The sequence below is a fragment of the Lissotriton helveticus genome, chromosome 2_2 (assembly GCF_964261635.1).
Source record: "Lissotriton helveticus chromosome 2_2, aLisHel1.1, whole genome shotgun sequence".
Classification (NCBI taxonomy): Eukaryota; Metazoa; Chordata; class Amphibia; order Caudata; family Salamandridae; genus Lissotriton; species Lissotriton helveticus.
The window spans coordinates 1,333,254-1,349,663 of NC_136060.1; positions in this window are offsets into that span (position 1 = coordinate 1,333,254).

Genomic DNA, 16,410 nt, shown 5'->3' on the forward strand with positions numbered 1-16,410 from the left:
GAGGTCTGGCCTTTGTTCAAGAGTGAAGTAGACATGACTTACTTCATTGGTAGGGTTTCACATGTATTATGTCCTTTGTATTCTTCAACAAGCGTAAATTTGATCTGCAACCCTGAGTAGGCCTCACCTTAAACAAACCTCTGGAGAGGCCACACCTTATCGTCATCCTGAATTAATCATTTAAAATGTTAGGGACAGATTTATGATAGGTGTATGCCTCTTTTGCGCCACTGTGCGTCACTTTTGTGACGCATTGGCGGTGGAAAAGATTTGCTATGAGGCGACAAAATTACAAATTGATGCATCTAGGCAGATGTGTCATGCTGTAAAAAACCCGTGCCACATGAAACCGATGCAGCAGTGATGCAAAAGATGCAGCATGTTGCAAGACAGGCCTCACTTCATCTCCAACAAGATAAGAAGCTGAGTCTTCTGTAAATGTCAAAATTGTTGTATACACTGCTCAACTTTTGTGTACTCTTTAATAAGCTAGACTCCATCTGCACTATGAGATACCTAAGCAAAGGAAACACAGGTGATGTGATTGTGAAATGAGGAAAAGAAACTCCACATTTTTCAATTACATCACCCGTGTTTCCTAAGTTTACGAATGACATTGTGCAGATGAACTTTAGGTCTGTCCACGGACACAGAAGAGGTCTGGCGTTTGTTCAAGAGTGAAGTGGACATGATTTACTTCATTGGTAGACCTTCACATGTATTATGTCCTCTGTTCTCTTCAACAACTCGAAATTTCATTTGGAACCCTGAGTAGGCCTCACCTCAAACAAACCTCTGGATAGGACACATCTTATTGGCATCTTGAAACAATCATTTAAAATGTTAGTGTCTTGCGACACTTTTGTGAGACAACAGCAGTGCAAAAAATGCACCATGTTCTAAGATAGGCCTCACTTCATCTGCATCAAGATACTGTTAGTTTAAAATGTATATCTTTAGGACTGTGTAGGGGGCCTGGAGAAGCAGAAGCTTCTGTAAGTGTCAAAGTTGTTGAAAAACTGTTTCTCCTTCAATCTTTTCCCTTGTCTTTTCTAATTTTTAAATACATGTTTAATATTTTTCAAATGTTTGTTCTCTCTTTCACAGATTGAAAGTATAAAAATAAAAAGTGAGTAATTTAACGACAATTATAAGGTAAATGTTTTGTAGTCTTTTCGTTACATTCCTATCACATTCACCTACTATTAGTTCCACAGCTTCATTTCTTTAACCCTCAGTTTCCTGCCTTTGCTACTTCCCTCATTCCTTTCTCTATTACCTACTTACTCTAGTGGAGAAGTGTGGCTCAGGGGTTAGAGGCGGCAGACCCGGAAGCTGAGATCGGTCCTGGACCAGGGTTCAATTCCCCGCCTCGCCGGGTCTTGGGCTCAAAAATTCCACGGACTCGATAATTCTCGTTCCGGTGCCTACTCGACTCACGGGTTCACACTCTGCGACTCTGGGCAATAGCTTGCTTAATCTCCACTACGGCCCCTCGCGGCGGGATGCCTGGCTTTCACCTTGTGGATACCCTGCTGGGGTTATCTCACAGGGGAATACCAGGACGGGTTCCCAAGGCAAGCGCCTTGATGCCTTCGGGTGATACGTGCGCTATATAAAATCGCAATACATACATACATTTACTCCTTCCACTCCTTTTCTCAGTCCCTCTCTTCTCATAGTTCCTCACTCTTGTTCACTCACTCCGTCTCTATTACTCTTAGTGTCTTTGACTGATCACTCTTTCACTACTTGTTCATTATGCTTTTTCTGTGTAGTTGAAGCACACTAAGGTGCATATTATGAACACAGCCAATAAAATTATTGCTGTTTTTATCGGCAGAAAACTGCTGCAAAAGTGGTTTTAGCGGCAGTTTTCTGCAGCAAAAGTGGCTTAAGCGACACATTTCTGCCGATAAAAGCTGCAAAACTTGTATTGCCTATGTTGATAATATGGCCCTATGTTATTTACATTTCTTTGCTGTTTCAATTATTCTTTTTCTGTTACTTCTTCTTTTCTGCTTTTTGTTTTTTCTCTCTGTTATTCCACGTTTTAATCTTATTTTGAACATTCACTCATATTCTCTAAGAAACTCTTCTTTGTTATTGTTCTACTCTCTTTTTTTCTTTCACTTCCTTATCTATTTTGTTTTTCACAATTATATCCTCTTCCCTCTTTTCTTCGGTAAATAAATCTATTAAACAGTATCTCTGGTTTACACCCTATAGCTGTCTTTGTTTTAACATTACTCTCTGTTTACTTCCCTTATACTTACTCTTCTTTTTTTTTTTGGTTCGCTCCCGGTTCGCGTACCGGTGAGCGAACCAGGAAGCGAACCAAAAGAAATACAGCTTGCCAGAGTGCTAAACATTCTAGCAATTTTTTTTTAAAAGGGGAGGTAGTTCTGAAAAGAACTTTTTTTTAATGTTTTTGTTGTTTTATATATTTTTTTATTTTTCTGAACATTTTTTGTTTTTTTTGTATTTTTTGAACAGTTTTATGTTTTTTTTGTTTGTTTTGGAGGGGAAACAACAAAAAACAGGCATTGGAAAGGGCTCGACAGGAGCAAAAAAAAAATTAACTTTCTGGGGCGTTTAGAGCACTTGTGATTTTCAAATGCTCTGTTGATTAAGTTAATGCTCATATTGGCACATGACAGTAATGTACCGCAATACAAACAGGTAATCTTCATATGGACAAAGTTGTCCTGAATGTTTGGCACGGTTTCCCGTGCCTCTGGTCCTGACAAAGATACCTGTGTTGATGTCGTGGCAACAGGAGTTGGTGGGTTGTCCTGCAGGTCACGCATCTCTGCCCGGCTGTAGTTTAATGGATGCCACCTTATAAAATCCAAAGAATGCAGGTAGGTGAATTGAATGTACAAATTTAATTCTTGAACAGGAGTTGAAGCACAGCACATCAGTTCAGGATACAGATTAACCAAGATACAGTTGGTATGGAATCTGGAACCCAGGATGTAAGATGCAGGCACGCATCATACATTCCAGGCACCAGAACCACACAGGGGAAATGCAAAAGGGAATAGAGCAACATAAATGTATGAACAGAATATAACACATCATACCCCTAAAAAGAAAAAGAATGTCTGCAGGGTAAATCATCTAAGTACATTAATCTAAATATCTGCTGGGAACATTCTTTTGTCTATTGCAGACTTTAACTCTAGAAGCAACAGAAGAATCATCGTGAACAATATTAGGAGAAGACATAGTGAAATCAACATCGGATCTCCTTAGACTATTATCAAGAATAGGAGAAGAAAAGCTATGTACATTTTCAACACTGTTACACTTAGCCACTCTACGAACATTCCAGACTCTTCCATCCTGCGTGACTACACTATTTTTAAAAACTTTGACAATTTTGATGGGAGGGAAAAACTTGGAAAAGCCCTTAACCAGAAAGCCAGGTTTTTTTTATACGCACCCATTCCCCCACCACAAAATCATTATCTTTGGTCTTCATTTTGGAATCAAACAAGGTTTTCATTTGTAGTTGTTTATCTTCAACCCGTTTGGCTACACCAGCAAGGTCCACAGCAAAATCATTTATATCAAGTTTTTTTTTCCACCAGGGACATATATCAGATGGAGGCTCCCTTCCCTTAAGGAGTTTGAAGGGACTAACCCCAGTAACAGAATGAGGTGTAATGCGATACGTCCATAACCTTTTCCTCACAACATCCAACCATCCATCATCAGAAACCTGCACACCATTTAAACAATCCTTAAGGACACGATTAAAACGTTCAACTTGACCGTTTTCCCTGGGTTCATACAAAGAGGTGGTGTAATGCTTTATACCACAACTACTAAGAAATTTCTCAAAATCAGCTGAAATAAGCTGAGTACCATTGTCTGTGACACAAGTTTCGGGAAACCCCTCTTTCGCAAAAACTTCTTTAAGGAAAAGAATAACAGAATGAGAAGATACAGTGCTAACAAACTTTACCTCGGGCCACTTGGAGTGGTAGTCCACTAGGACCAAAGCATAACGAGCATTGTAAGGCAACTGTTTAAAGGGGCCAGATATGTCAAATCCCACTTTCTGCCAGGGAAAGTTGGGCCAAGACACAGGCTTAAGGGGAGCTGAGGATAAATGAAGCATTTTGTCACTGCCAACACAGTGTGAACAATCCCTTACTAGCCTATCCACCATTCTATCAACTCCCGGCCACCAAAAACTTTCTCTAATCAGACGTTTCATTGATGACATGCCAATGTGACTCTGGTGAGCAAGAAGCAAAATCTTCCTTTGTAAAGATTGGGGCGGGATTAACTTACCATCTTTGAAGAGTAGACCAGAAAACTCTTCGACCTCAGATGAAACCTGACAAAAAGGAGCCAGATCCGGTGAAATACCCCTACAGGCTGGCCAACCATTCCTTACAAAATCAAGAAGTTGTTGACAAACTACATCCTTACCAAGTTCAGCAAACCACTCTTCTTCAGACAAGGAAATAAATTCTTTAGAGACACAATCCCCAACAGAAGCAACAACGTCAACATCATTATCCACCTTAGGAGCATCCTCACAAGGAAACCTTGAAAGAAAATCCGCAGTAACATTACACTTACCGGGAACATATACAATCTCGAAATCATACTCCTGAAGACGTGAAGACAAACGAGCAATGCGCGCTGTGGAGTTCCATCCACCACCAGGAGACAAAATCCCAACCAAAGGTTTATGATCTGTCCGTAGTACAAACCGATTACCCCACACATAATTCCTGAAATGTTCGACAGCCCAAATGCAGGCAAGCAGTTCCTTTTCAATGACAGAGTACCTTCTCTCTGCAGGAGACAAAGTACTTGAGGAAAAAGCAACACACCATTCATCCTTACCAGACGATTGACTTAACACACTACCAATGCCATAAAGACTAGCATCGACTGTGATAATGCATTTCTTGTTAACACAATAAGACTTTAATGTAGGCGCATTAACAATTTCCTCCTTAATTTGCTTAAATGCTTGTTCTTGTTTTTCAGTCCAAATGAATTTAGCTGAATTCCTTGTAAGTTCCCTAAGAGGCTCCATTTTACTAGCAAAATTTTGGATAAACTTGCTATAGTATTCGCAAAGCCCTGCAAACGAAAGCAATTTATTTTTATTGTCTGGGAAAGGAGCCTTAACAATAGCATCAACAAGGTTCTTTTTTGGCACAACCCCATCACCCGAAAGAGAATGACCTAAATAATCCACTGTTTTGCAAAAAAACTTGCACTTATTAGCTTTGATAGTCAGACCAAACCCCTCCAACCTGGAACAAACCTCCTTAAGATGAATGTCATGCTCTGAGAAATTCTTTGAAAAAATAAGGATATCATCCTGAAAGCACTTGACGAAGACACCCAGATCCTTAAATATATGATACATTGCCCTTTGGAAGACTGAAGCAGCCGATGCTAAGCCAAAAGGCATCTTCTTAAATTGAAATAATCCATGAGGAGTGATAAAAGCTGTGAAGTGCTTGGAATTTTCCGTGAGTTCTATCTGATGATATGCAGATCTGAGATCTAAGGTTGAAAATACACAGGCTCCATCTAACATGCACACCATTTCATTTATGTTCGGTAACGGGTGACAGTCTGCGACCAAACATCTGTTCAAAGCTCTCAGGTCCACACATAACCTAATTGTTTTGTCAGGTTTAATCGCCAAAACAATAGGCGAAACCCATTCGGAGGATTCTACCTCCTCTATAATACCATCTTTAACCATGGTATCAAGCATGACTCTGAGCTCCTCCCTGACACTAATGGGAACGCCCCTTAACTTTTGTTTAAGAGGGACTGTATTGGGTTTAACTTTAATTCTGTGTGTAAAACCATTTAACTTCCCAAGTTTGTCAGAAAAGACATTAGGAAAAGAGTCAGAAATTTCCTTAGACATAGATGCTATATTATACTCTCCATCAGATACCGCTAGTACACACACAGGATCTTTCAACCTAGGATTCAAAGAGATCCCCAACTTCCACTGATCCCTCCACCCTAAGACATTTACACCTTTCAATGCCACATACATTTTGATGATTGCAGAATTATTCTTCCCAAATATGACGTTGTAGAATCGGTTAGTATTTTCTTGAAGGAAAAGTAAATAAAATTCGATCGTTTTACGTTTTCATATTTCACAGCCGGGTTCAAAATTTTAAATCTTCGAATTTCTGCTCCTGTGCTTCATGAATAGTGGCAGAAATCGTAAGATGTACCTCGTCGCCAATATAAAATCCAAAGAATGCAGGTAGGTGAATTGAATGTACAAATTTAATTCTTGAACAGGAGTTGAAGCACAGCACATCAGTTCAGGATACAGATTAACCAAGATACAGTTGGTATGGAATCTGGAACCCAGGATGTAAGATGCAGGCACGCATCATACATTCCAGGCACCAGAACCACACAGGGGAAATGCAAAAGGGAATAGAGCAACATAAATGCATGAACAGAATATAACACACCTCTGCATGTGACGGTGCATGGTGTAGTTGCCGAAGCTATACTTTTTTAAGGTGCCTCTAGATAAGTCCTCTTTACATATGAGGCACGTCACATATCTAGCATTAACTTTTTTCTGCCCTTCAGGGATTGAAAAAAACTGCCAAATAAAACTAGTTTTACGATGAGAAACCCGGGGCTCCTCTTCTAAAAACTGTGGTCCCTCTGTCTCCTCTTCCTCTTGTTCATCTTCTTCCTCCTCTGTGTTGCTGATGAACTGTGGAGGTGGTCCTCTCTTCCCATGAGGAGGTGGTGGTGGTGGTGGGGGTCCACCAGCTGAAGCTACCAATGAAGCCATTGCTCAAATATCAAAAAAGGTCTTCCTCTCACAAAGATGAAAGTCAGAGTGAGGAAAGAAGGAGGGGTTTTCATCATTTGGGAAAAACAATAGTTCTAAACCAATGAAAAGTGTTATTTTTAGGTCACCTGACCTAGCATTACATCATTAGGAAACCAAAAGTGAAATGAACCAATGAAAAGTTTTATTAACAAGTCACATGACCTGTTACGCTTATGTTATGCGCTGCGGAACGCGCCCCGGATCGCTTCCGGGTTGCTGCGCTTCGCGCCTCGGTTCGCGCTCCGGAGCACTTCCGGGTGCGCTAACGCGGCGCGTCATAAGACGCATTACGCGGCAACGCGATACGTCGCGCTTTCGCGACGCGCCCCGGATCGCTTCCGGGGAGCTGCGCTTCGCGTCTCAGTTCGCGTACCGGAGCACTTTCGGGTGCGCTAACGCGGCGCATCATAAGACGCATTACACGACAACGTGATACGTCGCGCTTCCGCGACGCGTCACGATGTTGATTTCTAACGCGGCAGTTGCGCAAACGGAACGTTTACCGGTTCGCGGACCGGGTCGCGGCATCAAATTGAGCTAACGGGAAGCTTCCCGGTTCGCGAACCGGGAGCGAACAAAAAAAAATATTTAAAAAAAAATTTATTAATAAACATATAAAATATATTTTTGGATTTAAAGAAGAATACATTTTACAGCTACAGATATTAGCTTTTAAAAAACCAATGAAATTCACTGAAAAAACCATAGGTTATAGACCATATATAGTTAGGAATTAGCATTTACAAAACCTTGAAAATTCACTGAAAAAACCATAGGTTATAGACCATATATAGTTAGGAATTAGCATTTAAAAAACCTTATTTTACTCACACAAAACCATTGAAATTCCATATATAGTTAGTTGCACTAACTATATATCGCGCACCCGCAATCCACTGCTGATGATGTCACATATTACATCATTCATGACATGGTCAGTGACATCACTGATGACATCACTGATGACATCTCAAATGACATCACTGATGACATCACTGATGACATCATCCAGTGACTGTGTGTTTCTGTAAAGTTTTAATATGTTTGATATATTGAAGAATGAGTGGATGTATAAGTGTCTGGATGAAGGATTTAGTAGGTGCGTGACTGACTGTATGAGTGAGTGAATAAATGTGTCGTACTAAATGCATGGGTTAGTGACTAAACTGTCTGAATGTGTGCATCAGTATGTCTGTTGTGATGTAAACTGCTGCATGTGTTGATCATTAGCTATACAAGAGGCTATATGTGTTATTGATTGGTTGCCCAAGTATTTGTATGGGAGATTGAGTTTGTGTGGGGGTGGCTGGGAGGTGTGTGACTCTGTGCATAGATGTGTGAGCAGTTGATTCACTAGGTGTATGAGTTCAAGAGTGCATGTGGAAAAAGCTACATGGGCGGTTGACTGTGTGCATGAGTGTATTGATGAGTGAATGGATATCTCAATGCTACATGTCATAGTAAGTACATATGTAAAACACAGTACATGTGAGAGTTGGCATATATAAATAACTGTGCATGAGAGCCACTGAATGTGTGAGTGGCTGTATGGATCATTGTGAACTTGTATCAGGGATTGTATAAGAGAGTAAATATGTGTTAGTATATGTTTGAATAAGTAAGGTGTGTATAACTGTATAGTTGAGGAAATGGAGGTGAGATTGTTTCTTTGCATGACTGTCTAGGTGTGTGAGTAACTCCATGGATGAGTGACAGTGTGTGAGTGTCTGTATACACTGAGTGTATCTAAGGTTATATTAGAGTCTGAAGAGGTTTATCGTATTAGCACAAGAATGATGTCAAATGAGATGTCATCAGTGATGTCATCAGTGATGTCATTTGAGATGTCATCAGTGATGTCACTGACCATGTCATGAATGATGTAATATGTGACATCATCAGCAGTGGATTGCGGGTGCGCGATATTTAGTTAGTGCAACTAACTATATATGGAATTTCAATGGTTTTGTGTGAGTAAAATAAGGTTTTTTAAATGCTAATTCCTAACTATATATGGTCTATAACCTATGGTTTTTTCAGTGAATTTTCAAGGTTTTGTAAATGCTAATTCCTAACTATATATGGTCTATAACCTATGGTTTTTTCAGTGAATATATATATATATATATATATATATATATATATATATAGCTTGAGGCGGATACCACTTCAGGGGAGGGGGTCCGTTACCGGAAGCAAGCTCACTTCCGTAGTAACATGTACGCAAAACTCCAAACGCCACCTCCGGTCCCAAACTCGGAACAGCGAAGCAAACAGGAGACGGACCACCAGGATAATTACAGGTTTTCTTTATTGCATTTCTTAGCTGGGTTGAAGGGCAAGACGCGTTTCGGGCTGGAACAGCCCTTGTTCACATGCAATAGACCCGGTGTAACTTTTTGTTTTTTATAATGCCAGTGATCCTCATGTGACCCGCCTCTAAGCTGGTCATGTGACCATAAAGATAGAAAACATACTGTCTGATGTGCAAAATATGCCAATAATAACACTACATGAAAACTTTACAAGTGTTAACATTCTAATAAAAGACACAATTTGGTTAAATCATGACCATTGAAAATAACAGGATAAAGCCTTACTTTTCTAATAAAGATGACAAGGCGTTATATTATTATATAATACACAAAAGATGTTCCTAAATTGTATCCACAGTGCAAGATAATACTCGGGCAGGACGAGGGAACTCATAGTGCTACTAATAGTGACACCTAGTCAATGTCTAAAGTGCAAGAAGCTATATTACATGTGCAAGACAAAGCGGGATAAAGTGCGAAAGTGCATGATAAAGCCAACCTATAATTGCAATGCATAAATGCCTTCTTAACAATTGGGTTTCTTAGCAGAACCTCATTTTGTTAGCTAAAATTGGGTTTAAAACATTACAAAAACCGGTTGAATAATTTATCATGATAAAAGTGAATAAAATACCAGGGGCCAGATGTAGGTAGGCCTTTACCGGTCGGTAACGGCCGAAAATACCGATTTTCGGCCGTTACCGACCGGTATTGAGCGATCGGTATGTAGGTGATAGAAAATAGGCCGAATCGGTAATTTTACCGAATCGGTAAACTTACCGATCGGTAAAATACCGATTTGGAAAAATTACCGAATCGGTAAACTTACATATCGGTAAATTTACCCATCGGTAAATTTACCTATCGGTAAGTTTACCGATCGGTAAATTTACCCATCGGTGAACTTACCGATCGGTAAAATACCGAATCGGTAATTAAGAATAGGTAAAATTGAAGAATGAGATGTAGGGAGGCTCTGAAATACCGATTTTGATTCAAAATCGGTATTTAAGAGTCGGTATTTACCATGGATTCAAATCAGGTGGTAACCAGGTGCAGCCTTTAAAAATGGACCCAAAATGCAATTCTGTTTGCACAATGGCGGCATTTTATGTCATTGCAAGACGGCTACGGCTACAGGAGGAAGGAGAGAGGGAATGGCTGAGACAGGAGCAGGTCTACAGGCAGAGGGTGACCCTGTTCATGCTCACAGAGGAAGAGATACTGCAGAGGTACAGGTTGGCTCCAGACACCATCTTGGAGCTCATCAGGGACCTCCACCCACTGTTGGAGCACCCCACCCCAAGGGCACATGCAATTCCAACACATGTACAGGTGCTGTGCAGCCTCCACCTGCTGGCGTCAGGGAGCTACCAGAGCGTGGTTGCTGTGGTGGGAGGGGTGACCCAGAGCAGCCTCTCCAGTTTTTTTCAGAAATTCCTTGACGCGATGTTGCATAGGATGGAGCATTACATTTCTTTTCCATCCACCCATGCTGAACTGGTTCAAACCAAATCTGAGTTCTACCAGATGGCAAGATTTCCCCATATCATCGGATGCAATGATGGCACGCACATCCCCATTTGTCCCCCTGCTGCCACAGAATACATTTACCGCAATAGGAAGTCAAGCCACACCATCAATGTCCAGGTGATTTGCAATGCAAAGTACGTCATCACAGACCTTGTTGCAAAATTCCCTGGAAGTACCCACGACTCCTATATATTTCAGAACAGAGGCATCTATGCACGGCTGTCAGCAGGGGAATTTGGCGAAGGATACCTCCTAGGTAAGACAGAGTCTGCGACCCCTTCAACACCTATTGCAGTGAGAATTACTAGTATGCATGTGAGTAATGTATTCCCATTTCCCTTTCAGGAGACAGTGCATATGCCCTACGTTCATTTATCCTCACTCCCTACCTCAACCCCTCCACACCCAGCCAATGGAGGTATAACCGGGCCCACAAAAGTACACGCAATGTGGTAGAATGGACCTTTGGCATCTGGAAGAGCAGATTTAGATGCCTACACAAGAGTGGAGGTCCAAGGCAGTATACCCCCATCACCTGCTGCAAGCTAATAGCTGTCTGTGCCATGTTGCACAACTTGGCTGTGAGGAAGGGTACTGAGGTGGAGTTGTCTGACTACGAGGATCATGACAACGACAATGCTGTGCCTGACAGACAACCTGCTGGAGTCACAACACCAAGTGATGGCAGATACAGACGTGAGGAAATAACAAGCAACTATTTCTGAGTAAGTTATGAGACACAGACAGGTTGTGTATGGAAGAAAAGTATTTTTATGTAGCCACAAAGTTAAAGCACTTACGTGCAACTAATTAAATTAAAGAAAGGTGGGGACAACATGTCCTGGGTTACATCACCCACACTGGCAAAGTCATTTGCGCGCGCGCTTCCCAGAGCCACTGGGATGTTCCCCACTGCCTTCCTCATGGCCTGCAGGCTCAGCTGGGCGCCTGCTGCTCCTACGAGGCTGAACCACAGTGCTTCCCAAGCTGCTGTGGCTACTGCTGTCCTCTCCCTCAGGCATATCCAGGGCAGAATTCTGTGCAGTTTGAGATATCATCATTGCCTCTAGGGCACTGGTGATCCTGGCCATGCCCCTGGTGACCTCGGCCGTGTTCTGGGTGAGGCTTTCCTGCATGTTATTGCCTCGACGGCATAGCTGTGCTGTGGCTGTGGCCAGGCGATTCATGGCCCTATTGGTTACTCGGGCGTCCCTGCGCCTTGTGTGCTCTATGCTGTCCAGTTTTGTGCACAGCTGCGTGATTGCAGTAGTAATTCCTGCAGCTAGATCAGCATTGGATTTAGCTATCTCTCACGCTGTAAGAAGCGGTCGCTCCCCACGCTCCCTGCCAGACATCCTCAGCGCTTGGCTCTGTCTGCTCCCATATCGAATCTTGCCACCTGGTATCGTAGCGCATTGTATTAGTCGCATTGCATTTCAATTGCTTTCACTGATCGCATCGCAGCGCTTGCTCGCATTGTATTTTTCTGCACTTGTCCGTATTTACTGCTCATATTTGTTTATTTGCAATTAGCATAGCGCTCGCATTGAACCTGTAATCATTGCCTGATTGTACCGGCGCCACTGGCCATAGCGTAATTCACTATTTTTCCCCAAATCTCGCCCAGTTTCAATTTCCCTCTGCTGCCATTTTGTTTGTTGTTCTCTGAAGCCAGCCTCTCCGCCCGCACCCGCCTCCCAGCTGCTCCTCCCTCGCTCCGCCCCCCCACTATCCACTTATACCTGAACAGCCTACGCGCAGCGGTCACGCGCAGCGGTCACGCGCAGCGGTCGCGCCCCATGCGCGCCGAAGGTGCGCCAAAGGTAAGCCCGTCTACGCCCGTCCGCGCCTGGACCGCGCCCAGCGCCAGACCCCCTGGTCCTCGCAAACCCCACCCCACCCGCATAACGTATGCCGCCGCCACCCTCCTAGCCCTTAAACCCGGACGCACACCGGAATGCTACGAAGCTAGCCCGGGACGTACCCACGGTCCCTTCGCTTGCCACTCCTGCAAATATACCAGCATCAAGACCCACACCACATCCACTGACCCCACAATCAGCTCCAACTCTTATCACCTGAAGTGCATCCTGCTAAACACCCGCTCGATCCACAGACACGCCACTGAACTCTGGGATCTACTGGACACTATATCACCGGACATCGCCTTCCTTACTGAAACATGGATGAACGCGTCATCAACACCCAACATCGCCATAGCCATCCCGGACAACTACAAAATCATCCGAAAAGACCGCACCATCCAAACAGGAGGAGGCATCGCCATCGTCCATAAGAACACCATCAAAATCACGACCAACTCCGACGATAACCTCACAACCGCCGAACACCTCCACTTCCAGATCCACACCGACCCTAGAACCACACTTAGAGGCACCCTCATCTACAGACCTCCAGGAACCCGTAAACAATTCAGCGAAGACATCACTGACTTCATCAGTCCACATGCCCTCGCATCCGAAAACTACATTCTACTAGGAGACCTCAACTTTCACCTGGAAAAGAATAACGACAGCAACACCACCACCCTTCTTGACAACATGGCCAATCTCGGCCTCAAACAACTTGTTGACACCCCCACCCATGTAGCCGGACATACGCTCGACCCAATCTTCACCTCCAGCAAACATATCTCCTTTGATCACACCACAGCCCTCCATTGGACGGACCACAGTTGTGTTCACTTCAGCTACAAAACCACCTCGACCCACAACCCCCCACAACATATTCCCCGAAGAAAATGGAACAAAATCACCACCGACCAACTCCTCACATCGCTCAACCAAAACCCACCCGCCCTCTCATCGGACCCAAACGAAGCTGTCATGTATTCCTATAGGTTCTGAATCGATCCCCCTATTCCTGACCCTATTCTGGTTAAACTAACTATCAAGTTAACTAACAGTCAGCCCATGAGGCAAGAACAGCCCCCATGATGCAGATACCGTTATCTGACGCAGTCACACTACGGCACAGGAACGTGTTATCTGATTAGGTCATAACGCTTGAGATCTAATTAGACAAGCAACATTCCTCCAGCCCCTGATAAGGCATACGACGTTCTCATAACAAATCAAACCTATGACAACCTGGAAAATCCGTGCGGCCATTGTTTTGATTTCACAGAGAACTTTAGTAAAGAATGTGCTAACGAGCAAGTCGTATGACATCTTTATTGACGTATCTATGTCCATCCTTACGTCAATCTCGGCACCTTTAAGGTATAAATATTGCCGATCTTGCCCTATGCAAACACACGCGTGGTGACAAGACGGAGCAGCCATACTTGCCGAAGCCGAGAGCAGAAGCAGACCCCGCTGGCAGCAGCCCCGCCTTCCTGACGCGCTGAGAGACGCGCTGCTATCTCAAGCCGAGAGACCCAGCACCGGCGTTTCTGGGCAGCCCTCGCAGGCAGCCTGGAATATCGAGAGCAGAGAAAGAGATACCATTCCTCATTCATCCTAACTTCCAGGTACAGAACTGAATAACCCCTCACAGAGAATTCTTTAGTTATTCACTTGGCAAAAACAAACTTAACTTAAACTGTAACTTTCTATTCCCGCCCACGCATTAGACTTAGGTCAGGTACACGGGGTAGGCGTATTTAGAAACACCAGTTGAGTACGTTTAGTCAAATGTATATGTGTATGTAAATATATTTTAATCATTTTAAACATCATATGGCTCAGAAACCATATCAATGTTTTTACAGTATTATTTTATACTATTGCTTTTAATGTATGCACTTTACTTAACTATAAGTATTGCAATAATATCGATCCATTTCTCATGTATGAGAAAAGAGACTGATCAATAAATAACACCTTTTTATTGAACACGCCCGTCTCTTCCTTTTCTCTACAATCTGATGAGACTAAGAATGCACGTACTGACTGAGTAAAATAATTGCCTTGTGCTCACACGACTCTCGAGATTGACTCTTGATTAGGGGAGAGCAAAGTTGTCATGTTCTATGGTTGTCAGAAACTAAATCCCTTCTTGTCTAATCAGGGAAGTTAATTCCTCCTTGAACATTCGAGAAAGTTTCTAGCGAACTCTGAGCTACGCTGGCAAACCCAAAAATTAAGTCTAGTATCGACAGTAGTAGACCTAGTTAACGTCTGGTCTAGGCCTTTACTGCTGTAGGTATTATTCCAATGCGCAGAGCCTATTGGGAAAATAGGAGCTACACTACATGGCGCCCAACGTGTTTGGAAAGGGCGATAAAACTAACGTAAGACATTTAGAGTAACTCAGTCGTGCTTTCTCACTCAGACCCCTTTTTCCATTATACTCCAAAGACGTCTGGAGTGGGTGAAAGGTAATATCCTCCAAAACCTCGCAGGAGGGAACTCCTATGTATGGTTCTTGGTATAGTCAACGTTGAAGGATAAAAACATTCCCAAAATATTGTGCATCTAATCTCTGTTTCCATAAATAAACCTGATCTGCAAACAAACATAATACCATCCTGTCTGTAAAATGGCAGAGAGTGATGATGAAAGAGAGGCAGTTAGATTAGCAACTGAACTCGCAGATGCTGATGCTACCATGCAAGCAGCAGACCCGAATATAACACTCATTCCGGTCATTAAAAGGAGATCTATAACCTTAAAACTTATAGAAAATGGACTGACACCTAGAGGTGGCACAGTCATATTCGTAATCGAGGCACACGAATATCGGCAGACAGAGGTATACTATTCATGGATACATTTTCCAGCAGCAAATGCTGTAACAAAGTACTTCCACTATTACAAAGTAGAGGAACCTCCTGAAACGTACACTCCTTTCGAGGAGGTGGAAGTACCACTCAAATTCCAAGAGCATTTGCTCTTATTTGATGGCGCCCTAATACATAACAATCACATTACAAGGCTCGGTCCTTTAGGAAGACCAGGAGCAACGTGGCCGGTCTTAGCCGGATACACACCACATCCAGACATCGAAAGAATGCCTGCAGCAGAGCTGTTAATACAGCTAAAACAACTACTAAAAATTCATAGACAATTAGTTCAGTATGTAATGCGGACTTCAACAATTCAGCCAGCGATTAAACTTCCACAGCTGACCCCTCACCAGGGGAACACAAATAAAATTACACCACAGAACATCCAATCCTGCCTAGGTAAAGTTCCAGCTAAACGGGAACAGATACCATTCTGGTTGGCACAGAAAATTACCCAAATAGAGGCGGTGTTTTCTGACACCACCCCATTAGAAAAACACAGGATTCTGACTATATGTCTCCCAATGGGAATCGCACCACACATTGAGGACTGTGTTACTTGGGATACAGTCTTTGCTTCCATCTACACAAAAACGCACGGTGTTCCATCTATTTCGGTAATACCAGATGTGCTAAAACAAATTCAAGATGAATATGGTCCTGAACCTGCTTTAACTCTTGGTATGAAATTACTAAAAGACTTCAAGCAGGTCTCGGCTATATTATTAGCCAACATAAAAGGTGAGGCAGCAAACGTGGCGATCCGCCAGAGGTTAAAAGAGACAGATATAGCAGACCAACCAGCTGAAATTGCCAGAATCATAGAAAAATCCTATGAAGAACTAGGCAGAGATAGTCTAGGTGGAATACCAGTAAAACCGCAACTGACTACAAGTCCAGAAAAAATATTTTTTAATAATAATTCACCAAAAAAGAACTGGGAT